The following is a 27583-nucleotide window of genomic DNA, read 5'->3' as shown; positions in this document are numbered from 1 at the left end:
TAACCCAGAGTTTCTCATCCTTTGGTTGGAAAGCCAATTCTGCAGCTTGTATTCATAATGTTGTTGTTTTTTTTCCAATCACAACGGATCTCTAATGACCATAGGTGGGAATTGTGATGCAAATGGAAATTGAGTGCTTCTCTTTTTTCAAAAGAAGTAACACAAACTGCATCAGATTACTTCTAGAAAAAATCATTTAAAGCATGCTCTTGAGTTTTGCAGCTGTCCGTGATCAAAACAGCAACTAGATGCCCCTGAAGCAAATACAAAAATATTCTCTACTTAGATCAGTTTTCACATCTGCCCATTTTACTAGCCTATAATATATGAACGGACAATGCATAAGATGGCCCACACAGTTTAGTGGTATGTTGCACCAAGAACAAGCGAACCGTGCGACTTAAATTGGTTGCTGACCGTCGATGTAAGCCCACCATATACCTTACCATACCAACTTTATTTATAAAGCACTTTAAAACAACCACAGCTGATACAAAGTGCTGTACATTAAAACATAACAATTAAAAAAAAAAAAAAAACAACTCTTGCAGTTTAAAAACAAACACAATTTAAAACTAGATCCCACTGGAGTTGAAAGCCAAGTAAAATGGATGGGTTTTAAGACGAGCTTTAAAAGTGGATAGTGAAGGGGCCTCTAACCTGCAAAGGCAAGTCATTCCATAACTTAGGACCCCTCCTGCCACATTGGTAGGAAAGTCTTTTCTGCTTCTTTAAAATGCACAAATGCATTCAAACAAAAGCAAAGTCAAACCCCGCAGAGTGAATCCCTGAAAAGTACAGCCTTGGGGCACAGACTTGAAAGTCAAAAAGTTTTTGTGCAATGTAAGTGTTTGGAGCTCTGTCTGTTTTGTTCATTTAAAGACAGTCAGGCAGGTCAATACTGCAGTGGTGCAGAGCCTGGCATAAGCCGAATTGGAGCGGTGAGACTTGGACAGTTGGACCACTGCTTGAAGTGTCCTCTGTCACCAGAGAAAATATGCTGGTATTAGTGTGGTTTTACTTTTTGTGTGTTTGTGTTCTGTTAGTCCATAGCAGTAACAGGGGGGGAAAGGAAGATTAAGACAAAAGAAAGACATGGGGGTTTAGTTAGAGTTGCAGTTTCACTCGTTGGAAAGGCTCAGCAGAATAAGAGTAGATAAAACAGTTTGCTGAGCTTTGGAATAAGTGAGTCAAAGGAAAACACCCTAGTTCTGTTCACACTGACAGTACACCCCTACATTTTTTCGGACATGTTCCAGAAGGGCTGGAAGTAAACACTTTCTCTCAAAAAAAAAAAAAAAAAAATCCAAATGCAGCTGTAAATGCATTTGTGCCAATGATGTTGCTGTAAACTCTTCACCCTTATGCCAAGAGGGATTACATTTGCTCATTTTTTCCAAAGTAAATTGTCCGTAAATTGGCCTTCTGCATATTTAGGTTCGCTTCCCGACTATCCCTGCATGTGCACTGTATTGTTTGGCTTAAACCAGGATCTGGTGATATGTGTGGGAGAAGGGATGCTATGGATGCTAGAACTGTTATGGGATAGCAGTTCTAGAGGACTGGGGTTGGGCGGCCCTGATCTAGAAGGGCAACTGTCTGATTATTTTCTACAAAAAGAAATAACTTCACAATAACACAAAATGCAATTTGAAGATTTAAACATTTGTTTAAAGTGACAGAAAATTCAGCAAAATTGCAGGACTTATACAGTAGTTTCAGTTTGAAAGATTCATTATGTCTCTGAAGGGGCTCTGATAATGTTCACAGAAAGTGACTCTCTTTGGAGAAGCAAACTGTAAAAATCCAGTGAGCCCAACCTGCCTAGCACCAAAAAGCAGACAGACACAATTAGCAACTGGCATGTTAATATAGTAGAGTATTTAGCAGCTAATGAGCTAAGTCTTTCCCAAACAGTTGGCCGGGGTCTAAAACAAAGCAACCAAAACAGAAATATTTCATTACAACAAGACTACTAAATTTGTTGTGGATTTTTTCAGTTCATTTTCATTTTCATTTAGCTACGACTCTTCATGATTGAGCTGCAGTATAAGTCAGTGGTGAGTGAATTTAAAAAAAGATAAATATCTAGGCAGCATTTATTTTTTTAATATCATGCCAATAATCATAAAACTATTTAAATTATAAACAATGCTCTACATGAAGATGGCATGTTCTGACCCTGCATTTTAGTTCTCTACGGACACTCCAGCTTCCTCCCACAGTCCCAACACATGCAAGGTAGGGTAATTAGTCTTCCTAATTTGCCCCAGGGAATGAGTCTGTATGTACATGGTAGCTTGACCTAAAAGTCTCTGCGTTGCCTGTGACAGACTAGCAACTTTTCCCTTGGGATTAATTCCAATTTCTGCCTTGAGATTTGGATAAATCAAACGGGCTGGTGATAAAAGTTAAATGATGTTTATGGATCAAAAATCAATGATTAATACTCATTAATCACAATCAACCCCTTTAACCAAGTCAGGCATCAGCAAAGAGTTCATATTTTTGCCTAAAGATGCTTCATTATAGTTTTAATTTGATTTCTCAAAAAGGCCAGTGAGTTAATGAGAAATGAAACGGTGACTGATTATAAAACTCAAATGATAACATATTACAAATAAAAATGTCAAGTCATGATTTAATTAAATAGAAATAGTAGAAAGTTGGATCCCCTTGTACTAAACATGCATTAAACTTTAAGTCCATTTAGCAGACAAAATCAGAACTGACGCTGGCAAATTGTAACAAGTTCTGGATAAAATATACTCCGTTTGGGTGGTTATTCACTAACCACAGAAGCCGGAGCATGACATAATGAAGCATGTTCCCACAAAAAAAAAAAAAAAAAAAGTTTAAAGAATATTTGGATAATCAAAGAGTTATTACAGAAGGCTGAGGCACTTTGTGCCAGATGTGCCCTCAGGGTTGGAGGATGAGTCGACTGCAGTAGAGCTAACAGGCTCCATGTCTAGAAGTGCTACCTACAAAATCAGATTACAGCTGAGCTATTAACATACTTATTGCTAATTAGAAATGTGATTTGTTTGCCAAATATACTTGCAGTGATTAATGTACCTGACTTGCTTGAATAGAAGCAATCTAAATGTGGGGAAAAAAGTGTATGGAAAGAGATGCATTGTGTGCATGTATGAGTGGATGAGAAATTGTTAGTTTGAAGAGCTTAGAACACAACCTGAAAATATTATTTAAAAAATGCAGTCAACGGATGGCACAGACATAATATTTTGTGTATATGTTAGAGTTTTAGTTAAATATTGCTTCTGCTGGAATCACATTTATTTTTAACCTTAGGTTTTGCACCTGGCGATGCTCAGAGGTAATTCATTATTTAACAAGTTTGTACTGCCTTCACATTTCTAGGGTGCACTGGTTTTATCCTAAAACAGGAAAAAAAAAAATATGACGGTGCTTTTTGATGTTTTCTATTTGTTGCCCGTTGGCGTGTCCCCATGTGCACAACAATGTCGGACCAGTTTATTTGTTTACACTGGCTTCTAAGATTTTCTATAAGATCAACCAGAAGAAAACCAACTCATGTGGACTTCAGTTTTCATCTCACAGAAGACAAGTTGAGAACATCACATTTTCAAAAACATTTCGAGCCATGCGCCTCTACAAGCTAGTTAAGCTGACATTTTACAAAATAAGACTGGCATTCAACATGACTCAATCAATTTTGTTGCTTCTCTTCCTGCTTAAATATTTATTACCACAAAAATAATTTCCTCTAGATCAGTAATACTCATTGTTCAGCTTTCTTTGCAGGATATTACATAAAGTGTGCTCATAAAGGAAAAAAGCCCATTCAGCAGAGCAAAATGCCAAGAAGTGACTCGCACTCAGACGCTAAGGTACTATTCTTTATCATCCAAGTAATTCCTCATTTTATTTGTACTTGCCTTTCTTTCTTTCTTTTTTTTTTTTTTTTTTTTTTTGATGGCCTGTCGCAAAGCTAGGCCCTGCCACGACACGCTTCTTTTTCAGCCTTATATAAATCCCTCTTGAGATCCACTTTTATTATCAGGCAGCAGAATGACTCCTTGTCGAGGAGCTTACGACCCTTGATGATTCCTTTCTTTGTCATTTATAGTGATGGTAAAAGGACGGCGCTAGTCATCAAGCTAAAGCTAATCACAGCTTAATGTTGGCTCAGCATGCACAAACCTCAATAATCTGTAGCTGCTTTTTGCACTTTCTGTTTAGACAACAAGAAAAAAGGGGAGTATAACTTTAATCTTAGAATTTTTTTTTTTTGTCAACACGCGACATGCCATATGTGACACCAACACTGCATTGCCCTGAACACAAGATCTCCATGGTGGGAGTAGCATCATGCTGTGAGGGTTGCTGTTCTCTTGTCGAGTCAGAGAACCTGATCAGAGTTGGAGTGATCAGATATAAAAAAGTAAATAAATAAAAAAAACTTGAATCAAACCTGTTAGACGCTGTAAAATAGTTGATATTGGGGTTACATTTTCAATAGAACAGTGAAGAGCTACAATAGATGGCTTAAAGCAAAGCATGTGTTTGAATCACTCACTCAAATTTCAGCCCAAAATCCAAATGAGTATCTGTGAAAAGATTTAAAAATTGTTGCCCGCAGACACTATCCAGTCTGAATGGGCATGAGCTATTTTGCAAAATCTTTACTCTGGTAGAAGCATACCTCAAAAAGACTTGCAAGTGTAATTGCAGTGAAAAGAAGCTCTATAGAGCATTGACTGAAGGGAGCTGGATACAAATACGAATCACATTTTTTTTCAGATTTTCAATTTGTGAAAAAAAAATAAATAAAAAAAACCTTTTGTGTCCTTTACCTTCAAAAATCATGTGCCAAGCATAAAGGCTTCTGATTGAAATGTGCAAAGGTTCAAGGGGATGAATACTTTTGCAAGGCACCGTATTTAAGCTTTTACACATACTAAGGCCACAAAACCACCCAAAAATTAGCACCCAGGGAAGGATGCTACTTAATCTGTCTTTCACACTGCTTTTTTTGAAGACCTCTCTTCACCTCCATCAAAGCAACAATGTATGACACATTTTGCAGACTACAGAGCCTTCTCCTTCGCAGCCATTTCTTTTTTCATTTAATGTCTTTTCTCCCCTTCTGCTGCAGGGTATTGTATGTCATTTCACAAAGAAAGTATTGCTAACAGTATGTGGCATTTTGGTGTGAATGCATGGTGGCCTTGCAGGTCACTTTAATTTATTATGAAGCTCAGACCATGGGGAAATGTGCTCTACAGCTGTTAATACACGTCACCTGTGTTGTCAATGTGGAGCTTAAAAAGTTAAAGCAGAAAGTTTTCCGACCCTGTAGAGTTCAACATATGTAATTGTATTTCAAACTTCAATTAAAATTGTTACTTTTTCATAAGTCTTCAAACACTTGTTTGGATGGCTTTTTTTTTTTTTGAAATGGCTTTTTTTTTTTTGTAAGTTGAAATCTTCATTTCAAAAAATGCAAACCTTCACTTAAACCTCAACACTCTAAGAAACTTCCTGATCTTTTATTTAACTGGCTCTAGAAGGTCAATTAAGTATTGCTATTCACTTCCTCCATGTTGGGAAGTATGCACCGCTTTTAACCAACTTAAATGCTTAGAAAATGGTGTTTTTCCATACATCCCTGCTCCTCTGGGCCTGGACACAATGAAGTTGCAGTTTCTAGATACATTTCTCATCCTTGTGGCTTGTTTTTGACTCGTGAACTGATCTTGAACCCTGGGAAATGTGAGATGTCTTAAAACATTTTCAGTAAATTTAGACATGCTGTTATTAACTCTACTAAAGTTGTTGAAAGATTTCAAGGATCCCTTATGAGTTCAATGCACCCAGTGAGTGTTGCAACAGATAAAAGAGTTTAGAGGCACCTGTTGAACTTTTTTTTTTCCCTCTCTCGTTTACAAGCCGCCTTTTATGTAAGATGTGAATAAAACAATCTCGCTGTTGTTGGTAAAGGGACGTTTAATTTTTTTGTTGCAAACATTGGTGGATCTATGTTCCAGTGTTTTTCATATATATAAGTTAAAATGTTTACTCTCCAAGAGCCTTTGTTGATTATTGATTGCTTAGTCAAAGACTCAGCTTTTCTCTGTTTATTTATTTTTTAACAACGAAAGTACCATCCATGGCAAGATCTTTTATTTATTTGAAAGTAAAAGTTCTGTTTCCAGTCATTCTTCTGTCTACCAACGAGGCTGTGTTTGGGTCCTCCAAACGTCATAAAACCCAGTTTCTATGTGCCTTGCGGGGATCTGCTTGCCGTCTGGTCAAGGAGTTTAATGTTCCACAGAAAAATCTAATTTATAATACAACATAGGCACTCCACCTTTTTGTAGTAAATCTACAAGATTTGGCTGAGCAGATGTAATTTTATGTTGTATAAATGTCAAGATTTTAGGCTTGTGAGGAACTTGGTGTTGCATAGTATCTGCTCATCCCAAATCACATGATGTAATACAAAATTACACCATCACTGATGGAATCATAAAGTCGTAGGTGCTCATTAAAATGGGGTAAATTACCATGGACCTATCGCACACATGTACAATGGCAGCCATTGTGGTGTACATTCCTGCTACACATGAATATGAATGCAGGATAATGAAGCTATATTCTAATGTATTCTACTTCTAAAGAGCATTGACTCTTAAGCTGATAAAAGATGTGCTTGTTTTTCCTCAAGATCAGCATGGATTAAAAATAACTTAAATTTAGCTAAAAACAAAGGTGGTAAAAGTTTGATTTGGCTACTTTAAAAAAAAAAAATCAACCCCAGACTTGTTACTGGCTGCCAGTGAACATAAAATTCAGAGCACGGACATGGATGGTGGCGTTCTCGCTAAATGAGGCACAGATCCCAACACAGTGCTGTAAGCGAGACAGAAGGACAGAGTGATCAGCAGCATTAAAGGCTGCTGTGGGGTCCAGCAGCACTAACGCAACAGGGAACCCACCATCAATGGACAAAGCAATATCATTGTGTGCTTTTAGAAAGGCACTCTGTGCTGTCGTTGTTTGAAGGCAGACTGAAATTTTTCAAAAAACCAAACTTTCTTCTTAAAAGGAACGTAGCTGGCCAAGAACATTACAGCACTGTAAGGCGATACTTTTTTTGCTTTGGCATTCCGCTCAAAAACAAGGCTGAGATGTGGCTAAAATCAAACAATCCAGTTTAAGTAAACTTGAATCAGCAAAAAAACTAGACCACTTGAATGAACAAAATTGCAAGAATTATGGTGAAATACAGATAAACCTGAAAAAAATGAGTATCGGGAGATTTGGTTTTTTTTTGTTCTTTTGGAAAGTTACTTCTATATAATGTATAATTTCATTTAATTAGCTGATTATGGTTACACCACAAGTTCACAATATTTCACTTTTTTTATTCAAATTTTCTGAGACTGTAAGTCAAAATTGCAAGAGATAAAACCTTGAAATATTTAAATCTATGTGATGAATCTGTGTTTCATTTTCTGAAATGGCTCATGAAAAGTCTAGCTTTTTCATTGTATTCCAATCTTTTCAGATGTGCCTGCTTGTCACTCTACTGGGAAATATCTGTATAATTCAAATATGTTTTGTAATACATTTTCATGATTAAATGCAGTACTAAGTTCGCACAGACTGAATAAAATTCTGATTTCTGTACTGTGTGAGATTGTGAGATCATATTTAAATAGACGCATGGAAAGATTTCATCAGCCCACGATCTGTAATTTATATTTGTCAAATATAGATTTTTCAGCCAAAGAAAACACAAACGAACAACATTGGCTGTGCATGTAGCCATCCATGAGCATATTGAGGGCACACTCTCCGTGAAAATAGAAGACAGATTTACGAGGGAACCGAGCCGGGCAGAGAGAGCCATCCCATTTGGATGGAACCCTAGAAGAGCATCTTGAAGCTAAGCTTCTGGAAGCAGTCTGGTGCCTGAAGCAAAAAATTATACTCTTGCGCTCTTAGAGTCAATCTTAACTATTAGGATACGGGCACTATTGGCTTCCATCGACCGGCTCAGCATCTGACGCCTGCTGCAGTCTGTTTGTACAGGTGGATGTTGTCCCTGAATGGCTTTGGTAAGAAGCTCATGCCAGCTTTTTTTTAACTGTGACAAAATAGATCTTTTAAGACTAATCTGATAATTACTCTGAGCACATGTCGTGAAATCGGTTGTTTATTTTGATGAGTGCTGGCACATAACTTTTGGTAAAACGAGAAATACATGAGGTGCATGAAGGAGATGGTCATGAATCGGGCTGCTAGCCTTCCGGTGGATTAATCCCTGGAAGTAACTCGCACATTCCTATTCCTGTCATAATTTCTTTTTTGGCTCAACAAAAAATTCTGAAGAAACATTTCTTACCTGCCTGAACCTTTTTTTCCAATTTCCTGCATTCAGTGTGTTGAGATTTTCACAGCAAGCCCAAACTGCTTGAATTTCGCAAACCATCATTCAGCCAAGGCCACATTTAACACTTAGGGATTCACGCATACTCCTTTTACTCTCGAGTTCAGCTTTGTGCTGAATTCAACTCATTTGTTCATTTTATGCTTTTCTCCCCCCACCCCAAGATAAACAGAGAGATCCTGGAGGAGTTAACTTCTCCAATTTTAATTTTGTCACCTCAAAAGCACTGCTGCACAGCATTTCTGCCAAGCGGACGGTGGTGTGGGAGTGGGGCTGTTATAAAAGCACCAGGGAGGGAAAAAAAATAAATGAACTGCAAGACAAGATCAGCGAACAAACTGCAGCCCTTTTCCAGGGAGGAGTTTCCCTAAATGTCACGGCATCCATTCAAACTTCAGTTTACATTGATCAACGTACTGCACAATTCTTATGCACCTCGAGGGCCAAGCAGAAAACCCGACATAAATCAACCACAGCTCTAAGATCAGGACAATTTTAAACATCTTTATTTTGCATGAGATCAGTTGCAAAGAAACAGCAGAGCACTATTTTCATCAACAAATGTGTTGGCCCCATTTAACAGCTCCTGGTTACCAATGCTTAGTCTTCAACTGAGAACAAGACATGCACAGAATCAAAGACACATTAAATTCACATGTATTTAATGTTTCTTTTAGCTCTGGGTAAAACATAGCTTAACAAGTTTAATATAATTATGAAAGTGGATTACGTTATTACAAGACTGGATAAAGAATTCAGTTGCAGTTGTTTGCTAGCTGCAAATAAAAAAACAACACTGTGGTACTTAAGGTCTGCAAAGCAGCTCTTGCTTAGATTTATATTTAGGGAGAAGATGATTAGCAGAACAGACTCCAATTTTAATAATCGCAGGTCCCATTGTTAAAAGTCTGAAATTATTAAAAACTTAATTAGAAAACCCTCCCACCCACAAAACAATGAATAAAATATTTTATTTTCATAGTCTTTGAAACAGTGTCCTTGAACAATGTTAAAGGAAGAACTGAACTTTCATGATTTATTTAGTAAGAAATATTAATAATGTAAGATAGGGCTATGAAAATCAACACCTTCAGCTTCTGGCACTAGTATGACTCGGTAGCAAAACAGCTTCAAAGTATAAAGAGATTTTACAGCATTGTGTGGCATGTGTTGGGTCATTTTATGAAGTGCCGATGTTTACAGAGTTGGTCTCCGCCCACAGTCCAAAGACAAAGAGCTAGTTCTACTCAGTGAATTAGTGATTCTTAATTGACCATATGTGTGAGTGGGCTGTTTGTGTAATTCTTAGTTGCCTGGACACTGCATCTTTTACAGTAAAAGTTGGATCACTCCTCAGCAAAATTGTTGTTTCGAACTTACTGTAGATGCAATCCTGAAAGTTACAGATTGTGTGGCAACGAGACAAATGCAACGATAACGCATCTTCTATTGTTTTATTATATGAAATTATCTAATAAAAACACTACCAGGTGGCACAATGCTGTGGTCGTGGAGCCAAAATAGATTATCTAGAAGGTAATGTAATTTTTCAAATGCATAATAATGAGATTCACGCTGAGTTGCAAATCTGTTTTCCTCAGAATGTCAGTGAACTGCCGTAGAACAACAGCTGCTGGCCTGTCAGGACAGCTCTATCAGACAAGACAAAGCATTCGTTCTCAGCGTTCATTTTCGCTCCAAATCGCTCCCCATAATTTGGCTGAGAATATTACAGATTTAAAAAGTACCATCCAAAACTTGGCACACAGGTTCTGATTAGACGTGATCAATGGGTGGTGAGCGGGGACGTATCGAGGGAGGTCAGAGAGGAGATGGAAGAGAAAGCTGGAGGGGCAGGGAGGATGATGGATATGTGCAGAGTGAGTGAGATGCACCGCAACAGGGATAGACGAGCTGAGAAGCAGGTAATGCATCACTAATTGGCACCGTCATAAAGCCACGTCAGCACTGAGGTGATAACAAGTATTGACAAATGTCCCTCATGCTTGGGAAATGGAGGAGGTGTTTTATTAACGGACAAATCAAAATGTATGTTTGAGAATTTAACAGACGCAGCAGCCAGAGGTTGGGGAAAATTTCCTACAAATTACGGAGAAGCTTGACAGTGTCTAGAATCGATACATTAATTACGGCGGTGTGTGATAATCATGCCAGGATGCTGGTGACGGATCTACTTTGATTAACAATTTCACCGGGATTCCGTCCAAGTGCAAAATAAATGTGCCAGAACTGGTACGCGTAAAGCATGTCCTGTACACAACTGTTTAAAAGCGTATCGATGGGCCGTGCTAAATGGGTTAGGGGACAGGCTGCAGAATGAATGGCAGCAACATAAACAATCACACATTTAATTGTGCATTCCACTCCACTTAGCTCCTCCGTTGGGTGAAAATAATCAATTTAAAAAGCCACAGAGGTTAGACTGAGAAGTGCTGTATCTCTTCTTGGATGAGTTTACTGCACTGTAGATGGTATCAATACCCAGTTAAAATCCCTAATTGTATCTTTCTTTCTTTTTTTTTCTTCAACCCCCAATCCTCCCTTCCGAATCCTGCTTAATTCCTTTCCTTTTTCTTAAGCTATTTCCTTGAAGAACATTACAAATCCGGCAGAAACCTGCTGAGAGAATGAGGCATGACACAGATTGATTATCGCTCTCTGCTTATACATTGGGGAATGCTACGCTGTAGGAATGTTGCTGAATTTTGAGAGGAAATGGATAACTCTACTCGCATATGCTTGTGTGATTACACTGCACAAACAGCTGAGTGCAGCTTGTTTTTAAAATTGTTTGGGATCTACAAACTGATGAGACTGTTATTGTACTGATGAGTGTATGTTGCCGTTGTATACATCTCTGTCCGTCACTCTGAAAGGTGTTTTCATTGTCTCTCCCCCCCCCCCCCCCCGCCCCCCCATCAATCAAATTCCCAGCACTGCATTTTATGTGAAAATTTGTCTTGAGGAAACTGCCTAACAGTCCAGAACTGAGAAGCAACCATCAAAGAGGAGAATAAAGTCTGAGCTCATTCGTGTGCAGGGCCATTTAACTGCTTCTTTTATGCACCTCGGGGGGTTAAATTGAAGGAATCAATATTTGCCCTCTTCTCCACCTGTAGGTATAAAAACTGCATGAAGCTAATGATGGAAAGAAGTAAGTGCATGTCTGATGTCTCTCTGCAGGCCTGAAATCTTAATTCATGTCTGAAATTTTAGCAGGTCAGAGTTTCATGACTGCACTTATTTTCCTTTACACAGCGCCTGCAAAGGTGCTAATACCTCTTAATGTTTCTTCACATTTTGTCACCTTATGGCCACAACTTTATTGTTCTTTACTGGTTTGTTTTGGGATGACAAACGCAACACGGTGCATAACTGTGAAGTGAAAGAGAAATTATTACATGGATTACATTTTTTTTAATTAAACTGTAGAATATATAGTGCACATACATAATTCAGAAGTAAATATTTTACTCTTGCAACTAATTTGTTTTAATAGAGTCCACTGGTAATTAAATCCAGAATAAATCCAGCTGTTTTGTGAAAGTCACCAAAGTTTTGCTTGTGAGAATTGGTCAGCAAACATCAAGACTAAGGAATGCACCAGACATATCAGTGATAGTTGTTGAGATTTTAAAGCTAGGGTTATGTTAGGAAACAATATCCCAAGGCTTGAACATCACTTATAGTCTTCAGTCCATTAGCTGAAAATGGAAAAAGTGTGGCATAACTGCAAATCTACCAAGACCGACAGGCCAGGCCAGGACACCTTAATCAAATAATACAAGTGTTGCATGGCAAAGCTCAGGTGGGAGAATCCATTAGCAGAGGAGCTATTAGTGCTACACTCCACAAACCTTGCCTCAGTGGCAGAGTGGCTAGATTGTTGAGTAGTGACAACAAAAACATAAGAAGTCCCATTAATACTTGCCAGGCGCCATTTAGGATATAGAAAATGTGTAAATGTAGGTGGTCTAGTGGTCCAGATGAGAAAAAGCCTGGCCATTGCCTTCCCATGCAATTCCATGATTTTTACCTGGCTAATGAGACCAAAACATAAATATTTGTTCCACATGCAAAAAGCTGTTTAGCATGTCTCGACACTGAATTATGTTGTTTTTTTTTTGTTTTTTTTTAGCAGAATTTGTTGGGGAAAAACTTGGTGGGTGGGCGGAGGGGGGACGTTACTGGCTATAAGCCTCGAGTTTGTTCATCATCCAACTGAATGACAACCCTAAACTTTTTACAACAAATGGCAACTTAATTGCTGTGTGTCCCAAGCACAACCAACCTTATGTTCATTGAAATATCTTGCTGTTCTCCAACCACCTCACAATTTAATTATTTTCTGTTTGTTTCTAAAATACATAAATCCCCCCCATGGATCCTTAGAAATTTGTTTTGGTAATGTGACAAAATCCAGAAGTTAATATTTTTACAATCACTCTAAGGCTGACTAAAACAGTCGCCAGTAATTTTTAAGAGTTGGCTCTCTCCATTTTCTAAGTACAACTGGTGATGATGCATATGGTATCTGTCAGAAAATAGATTTTTCATTAAGCCTTGAACCTAGACTCAATATGCTGCTTACATATTTGGCAAAGTTTCCTCCACGCTTACAAATTTTCTGCATGTGTTTCTACTAATCACTTGGCAGAGTGAAAGATCTGTCTTTCATTGCGCTCAGGCACTGCCTTTACTGGCTGTTCAAAGACTATACCAGTGTTGTGTTCAAGCTCTAGCATGTACTTGATTTAAAGGGTTTTCAGAAACACACAAAGTACTGCCGTTTTAAATTCACTCCACTGTGTTTCTGTATTGGCATCCATATCAAATGCGTTATGTTAGGCCTGAATTCAAGAGGCTTCCATAAATTCTTAGCTTTTATTGATGGGTTCGCTCAAGCAAACATTTAAGTTTCCTTTGTTTTTGTTCGACCTCAGTCAAAGGTACAAGAAAGTTCATGTCTCACCAAACAGAATGGTGAAATAGTTCACATCACTGATTGGTTAGGGAGAAATTCACCCTTGTTGTTTTAACAGCAACAACACCTCCAGTGCCACAATTTGTGGGCAGAATTTGAAGATGTTGCAGCACTAACTGGAAGACAAAATCCAACCGTGACCTGAGACAGTCCATTGTTGGTTTTCAGTTCAAAAATTGGCCACTTCATATACATCCACAATCATATAATGAAAAACCATCTTGTTGTGACTGGAAAAAGATGAATATACTCTAAAATCATTTTTGAACAAAATGATTTAGAAAATCCAAACTAGTGCAGTTTAAAACATCCTTAGATTTTATGTGCAGGGTCTGCACTTTCATGAGGATGGATTAAGAAACAAAAGGCACATTTTGGTGTCAAATGGTGTCATGAAATCATGACAGGTAAAGTGAATAGTAGTAATTATTGCTTCATCGTGGCAGCTGTTAATGGGTGGGATTTTGTCCTCAAAGGTGATGTTAGAAACGGTAAATATGGTAAAGTTTTAGGGAGCTTGACAAGGACTAAAATGTGAAAGCTAGATGACTGGGTTAGGCTATCTACAAAACTGCAGCTCTTTTTTTGCGAGGTATTTCTGGTCTGTATAGTGGTTGGTATTGGTCAAAAATAATCCAAAGAAGAAATGGTGGGGATCCACTGACCGGCGCCAGGAGTGGTGAGTGGTACCATTTGGCAGATGACCTACAGTGGCTAGGTCATCTGTCGCCTAGCCAGAGTACTCTTTAAATCTTTTTTACAGAGTACATGAATTGTGATTTAGATGGAAAGGTGTCAGAATACAAAAAGCATCACAACTGGACCAGATACCATGGAAGACACCACATTTATTCCTATATTAACTTTCCATCCCTTCATCCATCATCGCTACTTCTTTCATTCCTTAGTCTGACCTCATTTGCCCTTTACTGCCATTCATTTCTTTTCCAACCTCCTTCATTCCTCATTGCAACCTTCTTTTTGTATACCTAGTCTCTTCATCCTTTCTTCATCCCACTGCCCTATCTTTTTGCATCTTCCTCTTCCCTTTATCCATGCCTCCTTTCACCACATCTACTGTCTTCGACTACCTATAACTTAATCTATTCCTTTTTTTTCTTTTTCCATACTTTATTCATCATTTATTCCTCTATTGTTTCATCCCTCATCCTTACTTTAATCATCCATCATCGCAACCTTCATCATTCCAAATCCAGATCCCTTCATTCTTTATCTCTACTTTCTGTGTCCCTCACCACTCGCCGCCTTCATGCTTCATCACTTATCCTTCCTTCTTTCATCCTTTATCCAATTAACTTAATTTAGCTTCATTTATTATTTTACCTTTTTGGGAGTTTTGACAAACAATTTTGGCCTAAACTAATTTGAAATGTTTGTTCTCAGTTTGACATTTGATTATATAAAAACAGATATTAAGTATGGTTTAAAATGCAAACAATAAACAGAGACACTACACTAATTAAGCCAAAATAATCTAAAATTTTAAAAATGCATACGATAACATCAAAACAAGCAATAAAAGGTGGAAATCTGCCACTTTCATCTCTCATCCTCAGCTCCTTCACTAGTCAGCTCTGACGCCATCATTGTTCACCTCTACCTCCCTCCTCCCGAATCTTTTTTCTAATCTCTATCCCTTCCTTCTTTTATCTCCATCTTTCCTAATTCATCACTACCCATTTTATCCCGTGTTGCTACCTCCTGCATCCTTTATTCCTGACTTCTTTGTCCATTGTTTCTTATTTTCCTTACCTCTTTCATTTCATTCATCACTCATTAGTACCTCTCCTTTTTTCTTTGACTACTGTTCTATCCTCATTTCTACATCAATTTTAACTTACCCCCATGTATTCGCTCATCTGGCTTAATGAATTGTTATAGAAAACTTATATCCTGAACGTCCATGTTGGCAGCATATCTCCCATGGCATCCACAGTTCTCTTCAACAAATGTTTAAAACCGCCATTGTTGTGGTGTGGCACTTCCTACGAAAGGCTATTATGCTACAACTGTGTGAACATGACAAAAAATGACTCAATAGGCTTAATTTGTAATGAGTCACAGGGGGCAACGCATAGCAAGAAAGGCAGAGAACAAAACATGGTGGTGTTAATCAGCAAAGACTGAGTTGAGCAAAATGAAATGAATTGGCAAGAGAAGATTGCAGAGTTACATAAACATTTAGAAATGCCAAAATCAATTCTGGACCAAATGAGAAACATTGATTTGTGAAAGAAGATGAGGCAAATGGTGATGAGTGGGTGTGCAAGGTGAAGGAAGAGATGACAGAGAAATAGATGTCGCTAATAGGTGACTGCAGGTCAGAAGAGAAAGTGAGGGCTTGTCAAATTCAAGAGGAAGGTGTGGAGCTGCAAACCACTGTCAGGACAGAGCTGCAAACCACTGTCAGGACATACCAAAGCATGTTATGTTTTTGAGTCCTGCATTGTGAAAATCAAGTTTTCAACCTTGTTGCCATGTTTTTGTAACCTTTTCTATCTGTCTCGGATCAGAACTCGGGAAGAAACAAGCTATCAACACAGTGCCAGAGACTTTTTCTCTATGCTGTTCCGTTGCTTTCTCTCTGCCCTATTTGACATCCATATGCGTGTGTCTAAAGTGCTTTGCAAAGAAATTGTGTAGGTCCCTTCTTACTGTGTTTGTTTGGTTTATTCTATTCTCATTGCAGTCAGGGAGCAGAACTAAGTTGTATGCACAAGAAGGAATATAATGACTAAATTAAACAGAAAATGAAGGTAAACCTTAGAAAATAAAGAACCACAATGAACCAGGACAAACTCCTACACCAGGAAGGAAAAGAGGCCTTCATCTGTCACACTGGAGTTGAATTCTGAGATGTAAAGATATTATTTATTAAGTATACTCTTAATATGTAATTTTAATGAACAGAGATTAATTTTCAGATGTTTAATCAATGCGTAGAGAAGGACTTCTTTGAAGTTAATTTAGTAGTTTTTGCTCTAGTCTAATTTGGATTGGAGCTTTAAAGCATCATTATTTATCAGCTGTTTCTATCATTTATTTCTTTTCTTTTTTTGCATCTATTCATTTTCCCCCCTGCTAGCATTATCAGTCCTAAGTGCTCTTCCAGATGAATGAGAGTCTCAATAGTGGCATCATTCAATCGGCTCCTCCTGATAAAGCTGCTGAACTATGTGGACTGAGTTTTGTGTTTGAAACCATGTGTGCGTTTGATTTTTTTTTTTTTTTTTTTTCTGAGCCACAGCAACCTTGGCAATGCTTTCCAGAGATGAAGCTAAATCAAAGATTTAGTCTCATTATTTTGACTCTTAATACCATACAATTTTTAAAATTTTACTGTTCAAACATTTTCTAGTGCAAGCTTTTTATTTTAGTAATTCCATTCAAAAATCCTGTATGCAAGATTCACTACGCACAGAACAATGCACAAAGGTAAAATCAAAATCAAAAACATTTCATCTGTGTTTTTATCACCTAAGTTCTTCAGATAATCTAACAAACTTTCATATTAGACGGTGATGACAAAAGTTAATCAAAGACGCAGTCTTTAAATGCCAGTTTTATTTAGTAAGGACATCAAAACAAACAAACCTACTCAAATCCTAATGAATGCTTATGCCACCGTTAGTACAGATATCTCCAACATAGTATTTCTTATAGTTTATGGGGGAGAAATTATCTGATTCTTCTTTTGTAGAACTGCTTGAATTCAGCCACATTGGAGGATTTACAAGCATGAACAGCCTGCTAAAATTCAAGATTTAAATTTGTCCTAAGCACTACAAACTTTAGTGCTTGAAGAGTCAAACTATTGGCCAGTGTCCCCCATCAGCCCAGGTGAGACACTTCTGATGATTTCTCTGCTTCAGGATTACAATGAAAAGCCTAACCAAAGTAAAAAAAAAAAAAAAATAAAATAAAATACAAGTGCCTATGCATATCTAAATACAGATTTTTACATAGATTTACACGTCCAGATTTGCTCAAACATACATGTGCACCTACCCCACACATTCCTGTAAATGCAAATTGACACAATTGACACATACCTACACATAAAAGATCAAATAAAAATGTTGCAGCCAATGTCCAGCACACATACATTTCGGGTCACTATAGTGGGCTTTACTTTACAATCTTCTCAAAGCTGCCGTCATCCTGCTGCTTGTGCGCTTATTTTTTTTTTTTACTGATTACATGTGTAATTAGTAAAAATTACACACACACACACACACACACGCGTGTGTGTGTATATATATATATATATATAAAATTATCAAATATACTCATGCATATCCTATCACGATGCATGATATTTCAATAATATTCAGTAATAACTGCATGAGAAGCAGTTATTACTATAACAAGGTTACACTGCCCTTATTAATACACCTGCTTGTCATTCATATTTTGACATCAGTTGGTGGTCAAACTGTTAAGCATTACATTTGTACTTTAACTTGATTTACTGCTGCAAATGTTAGACGTATCGGTGTGTGTGTGTGTGTGTCTGGGTTTCTTAATTTATTTTCCGTCTCTTGAATGCCCCCAGGCAAAAAAGAGAAGATGTTTTGATCCTCATTAACCTCTCTGCTTCTCAAAGTCACCTCAGGCCAGCCCCACCTCAAGAAGCCCTCACAACTGCTGAATCAAGCTGGGGAGGTAGAAACTGAAGCTCCAAGTGAGAGAGAGAGATAGTGAGACAAATAGCCAGCTGGAGATTAGACACTGCCATAATGGGTGACAGACAGGAAAATGAAAAAAGATCGGCGAGACAACAAAAAAAAAAATCTGAGACGGGCAGAAAAAGCAGTGATTCACTTTACTGTGGTTAAATGAAAAATGGATAAAAGAGACAGTGACACAGACAACAGGGGTATGGAATCCATTAGAGGGGTTGGGAGTGGCTAAAATGATATGTGAGCCAGACATAAGCACATATTAGAGGTTGAATTGCAGCACTTGGAGTGGTTATCGCTGATGCATATCTACCTTCAGAAACCAGTGATTCATCAGTGTCATATTTGTGTTGACTTCAGAAGATGTACTTTCCTAGCAACAACAGGCAAAGAAATTCATGGGATCAGAAATCCTTTCTTAAAATATGTGAAATGAGTTTATCCACTTCTATGGCCCTGTTAGAGTTCTGCAACTCCCAAACACAACAGTGTTTTAGACCCATTGAAGCTTGATGTCACAAGTGTCTCCTGCACCCATGGCATCTATGTTTGGCTGAAGAGTCCCATTGCTACACTGAGGTAAAAAAATAAAAACCTCTGAAAATGTTAATTTCAAAACTAGATTGCTAAAGAGTTATTTTGTAAAGAGACTTTGATGATTTACAAACCTTTAAGAGAGAGTGTTGCGGCTTTTTATAACAGGCCATCGATAATTTGCTCGATTTCACAATATGCTTAATTTTAGTGTTTTAGCAAGGAAATAATGTGACGTACAAATGTAGGAAGGTGCTCAGCTTTAAGTAAACAAAACTCCATTATTTTCTTCTTATGCACTAAGACGTTGGCTGTCACAGACTTTGTTGGATAGGGAGAAGGAAATCTGCCTGTAGGTCACAACTTTAGATGCCATAAATGGTGAATTTATCCAGTATACATTATCAATTTATGTTCTACATCATGCAACGTTCTGCTAACTCTCTGTCTGCACTGATGAAGATCTACCAACCTCTGCATGAAAAATACTCAAACGGCTTCAACTATTTCATGGTGAAATCATATTGAACTAATTTCACTTGTAATTGTGTGACCATTTGGGACAAGACATACAAGAATAGAGTATGATGTCGCTGTCACTGCAACTACAACACACCATTTCTCAAAGCAATGGAATGCTGTGAACATTATCCCCTTCATCTCAATGTAGTATGCACACTACTTAAAACGGAGATGAAAAAAATAAAAAAATAAAAAAATCCCTGAATACAACAGGACTTAATGTTTGAGAAAATGTACCTCAGAACTAGCTAGCGAAGGTGTTTCTGTGTGGATGCAGATGAATAGTTTTTTGGGGGGGAGTTTATGATATTAAAGGACTCATTTTCTTTTTCTTCTATCAGGTATAAACTCGCTCTAGATCAAGTAAATGTGTAGATGATTAATAGCTGAACAAATGCTCAATCAAACAATCATTATGTGTCTTTTAATTATTGAGGGATGGCTTGTAGAGAGAGATGCAGCCTTCAAGGGTACACAAGTAGAAAAACTAACGCATTGCTGCAGCAAAGAACTCTTCATGGCCAGGAGGTAAATAGGAAATTCAAAGAATGGCAGTAGCTGCACTTCCATGCACCATATTTATAACAATAAGAGTCCTTTTAGATACATCTCAACTTTGTTTATCCAAGGGTCTGCTCAGTGCACTGTATCAACATTACATTAACTAGCTGTAAATGTCCACTCTATTGCTTTTTTCCCCCTGACATTTTAGATGAAGCTCTTAATTTTGAGTATACTCAAAATTAAGAGCTTCATCTAAAATGTAAAATTAATTAAAATTAATGTAAAATTAATGTAATGTAAAATGCATATATATATATATATATATATATATATATATATATATATATATATATATATAAATATATATATAAATGTCGCTAATCAAAACAGTTTGAACAAATGTTTTTTTCTTTAACGCAGCCTATTCAGGTGTTTGATTCCTTAATTACGCGCATTGAAAGAAGTTAGGCTTTAATCACTAATCAGAACCCTGCTAATGAGATTTTCAAAATGATCTCATGCAAATTAAATCAATGATGATTTGCTACATCACCAGTTTGTTTTAAACAGCAGCTTGTCCAAATGAACCAATACAGTATGTTGTATTAATTCTGCCGATTTGAAGGGCAGAACTTCGACTCGGCGGGAAATTTAATGTCTTTGTTTATTCAATGTTGCATGACTCTATTTTTGTGTTTAATGACGTAAAGCACTTTGAAATGCCTTGCTGCTGAAATGTGCTATACAAATAAAACTTTATTGAATTTGATTGTTGTTTTTGTGTCATAGCACATTAAAAACAAGTAAAATTGTGAAATGAACATGGCGAATTTTGTCAATTTTATGGAAATTGCACAGGGTGGAAAATAAAGTCATTATTTATATTGTATTTTTTTTACTGCAATAGAACATAGAAAGGGAATGTGAGACGGTGTTGGGCAGCAGACATGATTAAATTCTATCATCTATTGCAGCTTGGTTTGCGACTTTGATCCGGCTTCAAGGCCGAGCTCTCTGATGCGCTCCAGCTCCATTTGCTGCTTAAAAGGTGACTCTAAACATGTCTTGTTTCATTATTAGTAGTCCATCATTTTCCACCTACAGCTAACCAATTTGAAGTGTATATACTTACCAACACCTACGTACACTTTCCAGCTACTAAACCCGTAGTTGAATTAAAAACCTTGGCTAACAGCGCTGACATTTTCACCCCGAGAGAAATCTTTTTGGTCATATTTTTCCTCTTTTCTTCTCGTATCAGATTGCTTTTTCATTACTCTGCAAGTCCCCTTTGTCAACTCAATTTCAGTTTCAAAAGAATTTTTTCCAGCATGAAAGCACTTAACAAGCACATCGTGTTGCAGCAAAAAGAAATCGGGGTTGAAAACAACTGTGCCTTAAAGCAAAATGTAAACACATAAGATGTTCTAATAAACATACTTTTCATCAAAAGTGGCAATAAATCATATTAATAAGGAATCTGACTTAAAATCAGAAGGAGATGTTTCCTCCTGCCTATTTTGAGAGTATACAAAATGATTAACAGGAACTAGTTGAAGGCTAACATGCTTTTATCTTCAATTTCAAGGAATCATAAATAAGAGAAAAAGATAATCTCAACAATTTTCAAAAATTGCCATTTTACTTAGGAGCTTGTAGAAAAGAAGCATCTGGAACCACAAATCCCAGAAATGTTTCTCCAGCTTAGTCTGTGGGTATTTGGTTTTTTCTACGCCATTGCCATTAACCATTCCGAATACATTGTGCGTTGCATTACTGCACAGTATCTTGTAACGTGTCACACGTCTTTTACTTATGTTCTACATTTGACTATCACTAATATTTGTGGTTTTACTGTTTCTGCAGTGGTGGCATCATCATGCTGTTTTCAACAAGGACTGTGAAGTTATTCAGCGATCTGGGAAGTGTGGGAGAGCTAAATACAAGAAGAGAACCTTGACAGATGAGTTTAAATCTTGAACATGTATATCCATAGATCCATTCCTCATTGAGTCTGATTGAAGTTATTTTGGGAAGATAAATGGGCAAAATGCTCTATATGTGCAAACCAGGTACAACCAAACTCTACAAGACATTTAGGTGGAAGAGCAGATGATATAAAGACCCGGATTTTTCTTGTTGTTATCCTGAAGTATAAAACTGAAACTGGTAAGAACACATCAGACTTTTTAAATGTGTTTTCAGTTGAACTGCATGCCACTTATCTGGCTGTAGAATAGATTAATTGTGATCTATTAAAAATGTTATTTGTGGTGATGCTGTGTACTTTGTCATGCATCAGTTCAGAAACATCAAAAGCAAGGCAGGATTTATTACTTAGAACTTTGTTCATTCTCTGCTTGTTACGGAAGGAAGAAATATTCCTATATTATATCCACCTATATGTGGATACAGGGGCACAGGGAACTAAAAACACTGACCAGATTGCTAAAAATGCTCTTAATAGAGACAATATAGGCTTAAATATTCAGCTATCTAAACACGAATGTAAAAGCATTGTTTGTAGACATATTAACCAGCTTTTGCAACAGCAGTGGGAACAGGAGATGAGGGGAAAATCTCTTTTTGCATTGCAGGGCACAATTTTCAGAACCAGGTATGGTGGAGGAAACAGGAGGGAGGATTCCATGTTAAGATAAAAAAAGGTCATACATGTCTGAACAGCACTGTATTTATTATTGGGAAATATGACAATGGAAGTTGTGACTGAGCACAGAAAATGTGAACCAGGTTATCTTGGACTTCAGCTGAAAGGAAACATCTTTTGGACCAAATTGCAACCTAAGTATCAAGCATTGTTTTCTTGATGTGTTTATTGGATTGGGGTCTACTAAAGGAGATTTAAGAAGTCAAAGGATCTAGTACCTTTATGTGGCAGTAAGACATTTTTTTATGGATGTAAGCTGTCATTAAACTCCACACAAAAAAAAGATACAATGGAAGAAATGGCTTAGAATAAACAGGGAATGTGGTAAAAAGTGAACAATCTACAGTAATTACACAGACATAAACCCAGCATCATGACATGGTTCACCATAACATATCCTCCTGCTTTCCAAATCTGAGTATGCTGAGAGGTATATCCTGTAACACAGAAACAGGCTCACAAACTAAGAAAATATCATTGGAACTCTGCAGAGATTGTCTGATTTTAATCTTTGAAATATATTTTATCTTCTTGGCAGAACATTAAATAAATGTCTTATAAATGTGACTGACCACCGCTCAGTCAAACAGTTCTCTTTTAATTGTTTGCAATTTAATAAATTATTAATAAATAATAAATCAGAACACTAGCTTTAGAAAACTACCCATTGCCAGAATATACTGGCAATGGGAAGGGAATCAATTGCCTTGTCAGTATAAAATAGGATAGGATATAAGCAATGTGGGGGGCTTTTTTGGTAGGTAATTAATTCCAAATGACATTTCACACTGGACACAATTAATGTAGATTCATTTTGAAAGTCAGAAAACTTTTAGTATCTTGTGCTGACCTGGAATTCCCTTCTGCCTCCAGGCTTCAATGCAATCAAAATCCAAACCTCTTCCATCTCTCCACAGCTTTTCTAAACAATTCAATCTCTGTCGGTAATCCTCTGCATGAGCTTTCCTTTTCTGCCTACGTTCTCCTCCTGTTCCATTATTTGTCATCTATGTTTTTTTCCAGGAAGTGCTCAACACAATTTTGACAATTTCCCAACTACTTTTTTTTCCATTTTTCTGATTGTTCCATGTCCTTCCGCCTCGCTTTTCCACCCTATCTTTATGTTCATCAAATCTCAAAGCATACCATATTTCAGAAGACAAGCCCTTGGAGACCAAGGACTCTCTTTCAATCTAACTTCACAGCCCCCCCTTTCAATCCTGCTCAGTAGGGCTCTCAGAGGGACAGTGATTACAACCTAGGTACTGCTGCCCCTGCCATGCCAATTAATGTTGGAGGCTTAAAGATGGAGCTGTGGGAAAGAGGGAAAAAGGGTCTGTGGCTGCATCTCCATACATTACCATGCTGAACAGGCTGCTGGGGTGTCTCAGCCCAACTGGTAGCTCTACAGCAGACACTTCAGGGACACATCGCCCCAGCCAGACGTACTCTAAGTCAGACGTGTTTGCATAAACTTTCCCTCTCTTTGAGAAAGCTCAGCGATGTGTCCTTCAGTGTTTGTCCTAATACAGTCAAGATGCCACAATCTGATGTCATCGTGTGTGTTTTTATGTTGTGTACTGACCAGGTGTGAAATAACTGTTGGGACAGTCTGGCCAGTCACAGTGCATCTTGATGTTGGTATTAGGTGCAGTAGGTCAGACATGCACCCTTATCTGATTTACATCCAGTTTATTTGGAAGTTGTTTTTGTTGCATTGCAGACGGTGTATCTTATGCTAGTTGTGTATTATTAGGTCAAATGCTGCATTTCTCTTATTTAAACATAGCTTATTGAGGTGATGATAAAGATTTTGGTTTTGTCCCTTCTAATAACACTTTTTTTTGAATGAATTACAGAACCCTACACAATGACGCTCATTAAAATCAATGCATTTTTGTGCTACTTCTCTTAAGTGTAATCATTATCATTTAAAATATTTTGGTATATACATACAGTAATGACAGGTATCTGGTTTAGCAAACTTGTAAAGTCATTAAACAGTCTAATGTGGTGATGGATGATAATGGAGACCTATTCGTTCACACAATAGTCATGAATGACACAGAATATAAATAGGGTAATGTTAGCTGGCTTAGAAAAACTATAAAATAGACAAAATGAATTTTGAATGGTAAACACAGTCGCACTATAGTGATGAGTCATACAAATGAATGCACACACACACATTCGAGAAGGTTAGCTTTTCCTCTCCATTGTCGCTATATGGAAGCTCAGTATGAGGGACTGCTGCCAAGTCAACACAATAAAAGCAATACAAGTTTACTTTTGCTATGTGCTCATCCAGGAGGAGTGAATGCTGCAAGTCAATACGATCTTGTAGTTTCAGTAGATAGAAAACATTTTAAATTGATTTGGATATTAAACTGAACTTGATGCACTGCTTGATAAGTATCTACTGGAATGGATATATGATCGGATAAAAAGACTCTGTTGTTTTGCAAAGTGCCTTGAGATGACGTAACTTGATGGTATATAAATAAACTGAATTGAATTAAATACAATTAGCTACCTTAGTTAGCTAGTCCTATAGATTTACATTATTTTTGAATTACTGTAGTTGTCTGGATAAATAGTTAAAAAAAAAAGTTAGCCAGACCTAACTTCTCCCTTACTCTGTCACACAATACATATACACAGCAGTATGGATGAATGGGGAAAAAACCCCAAAGATGAACACTGTGCGCGCTGGGGGGCGGAGTGTTTGCATTTGACACACATCGTATAACAGGAAATCTCCCCTCAACCCCCCGCTCAGACACATTGTTCAACTAGAAAGCAAGTGTCTAACTCTCCTGATTTGTAATTCATAGGGGGGGCCCAGAAAATGTTTGGAAACCACCGGGGGGGCCCAGGAGAAAAAGTTTGGGAACCACTGCATATAGATACAAATAAGGTAAAAAACTGAAGATAATACACACATGTATTAGATGCATGTGATGTGTTGCTAATTTTTATTTTTTAACCCGTGTGCGTGCGAGGACTGAGGCAAATGATACAAGTTTTACGGGTGTGGGGTCGGTTGGACCCCATTTGTAAACACCAGGGTTAAATACATCAAGCTCATGTCTGTTACCTCTGCACTTGGGTTGCAATAAGTTTTGTAAAATGTAGTTAGAATTAATCATTTAAATGGCATAATTTCAATAACCCTCTGAGAAATAGCTGGAATGTGAAATAACTAAAAAAAAAAAAAAGATGTGGCAAGAAAACGACCTCACTGGATTATTTATTTTTTTATCCTCTAATGCATCTAAAGGATAATTAACATTTTCATTAGCAGACTTGTACATGACCTGTACGTTAGCCTTCTATTGTAACAGGCTGCAAGATCTCCATTATTATGCTACCAAAGGTGTTTGTAGTGAATGTGACCCCAGCTGGTTGAGATCATTAACAAGCTTATCTTGTCTTTATCCCTCACCTTTCTCATGATCTTTCTCACCCCATGAAGCGAGACAGTGAATAGAGCTCCGGACTGAGAGCTATTGGTGGCCATTTCATGTTTAGCTTCTCTTCCAGGTTCTTGCTGATGGTTCCCTGATCCATTCCAGCTTTGTGCAGATCAATTATCTTGTACCCGACATCCTTTAACAGCTCTTTGGTGTTACCCCTGGTAGTGTAGAGCTTGGAATGGAAAACGCTGGCGAACTTTTTACACATTACAAGTTACGGATAGCCTGTCTCACCTCACTTAATTGAAGCCACAATAAAAATCAGAGGCTTTGCCAGTGAGCAAACTCAAAAAATCAACAGGGAATCTCATAATTATTTCAGTATTCTGAACCGAAAGCTTTCTGTTTGCATAAAACTATGGATATAACCGCCACAAAGGCCTGAGAGCAAGTAATGTTGGTTACCATCCATCAAACTGGCCTCTCTGCTTCTACCTCTGCTGAGTAATGATGCATTCAGTTCCACTGTGTCCAGTCACACTCGGCTATTGTATACATGGCCGTTATCTGAAGGTACCAAACAAGAGATTAGGTACTTGGTGGTCAAACAAAAGCAGCAACAAACACAGTCAAGTGAATAAAGAATGACCAGAAGTTCAAAGTCCACAAACCTGAATATATCAGCTTTGTTAATTTATGGTTTTATTGTATGGCTAAAATTGATTAATACCAACTTCTTTAAAAATATCACAGCTATATTTTATCATGAAAATATGCAACTTACCCTGCACATTACTGTCCAGACTCTGCAACAAGTTAATTAAACCACAATTTCCTTTCACAAAACTCTTCCAAAAATGTAATTCTCTCTTTTACATGTGTGGATCTGCCTTCTTGGTGTGAAATGCAAAGCTTTTTGCTTTCTTTTCCCAGTGGTTTTGTTTTGTCTTTCATGAGCATGGCTAATTGTTGTACTGTTGAGAGATTTTGCCACCTGAGCTGTGGCTCTCTATTGCTCCTCCAGAGCAAACAAGGGCATCTTGGCTGCTTCTCTAAGTAAAAATGTTTACTAATAAAGCGACTTCCTAAAGTAGTAGGTTTAAAAGAATTTTATTTGGGGGTTTTAGAGTAATGTAGACCAAGTAGAAATGCACACAATGCTGTTCTGAAGTCTCGTATATATAAAGGTAAAAATTAAACAGATCTTTTTTTTTTTTCACATGCACAATTAAAGAATAATTACATTGTGTTATTGCCAGCTAACGGTGCATAAATAAACCTTGTACTTGTACCACTAACAGGTTTATGTCTTTGAATGTGTCTGCCAAATGCTATATGGGTCCTTTCTTTGATCAACATTTTGATTTTACTGTCAGTGCAGCAGGATTTGCCAGTGCTGATTGCAACATAGGTGGGTTTATGGTCCTTTTAAAACATCAGCTATGGAAGAAACTATATCAAGGTAATTGGCTTGAGCATATTGGCTCCGTATAAGCATCACTCAGACTGATAAGAGCTTCACAAGACCAAATATATGCATTTTTTATTGCCAATACGCCTATTTCTACATCAAGGGCAGTTTGGAATGATGCACAGAAAGTTAATTCTGATGAACATTTTTAAAAGTTTTAAGAGTGAGAGTGCAAAGTATTTCTTTTATGAAATCATGATTTCTTTTTCATCTTGATTTCATAGTAATTGTCATAAACATCCTTGGCACTCAAAAGCAGATTATTAAATTTTGATAAATACAGAAAGACTTTGAGAAGTGTCTCTTTTTTTATATTT

This window comes from Poecilia mexicana, unplaced genomic scaffold (genome assembly GCF_051168715.1).
Source record: "Poecilia mexicana isolate PSO_F unplaced genomic scaffold, ASM5116871v1 scaffold_16, whole genome shotgun sequence".
Taxonomy (NCBI): domain Eukaryota; kingdom Metazoa; phylum Chordata; class Actinopteri; order Cyprinodontiformes; family Poeciliidae; genus Poecilia; species Poecilia mexicana.
The sequence above is the reverse complement of the archived record's forward strand: the minus strand, read 5'-3'. Positions refer to the sequence as shown.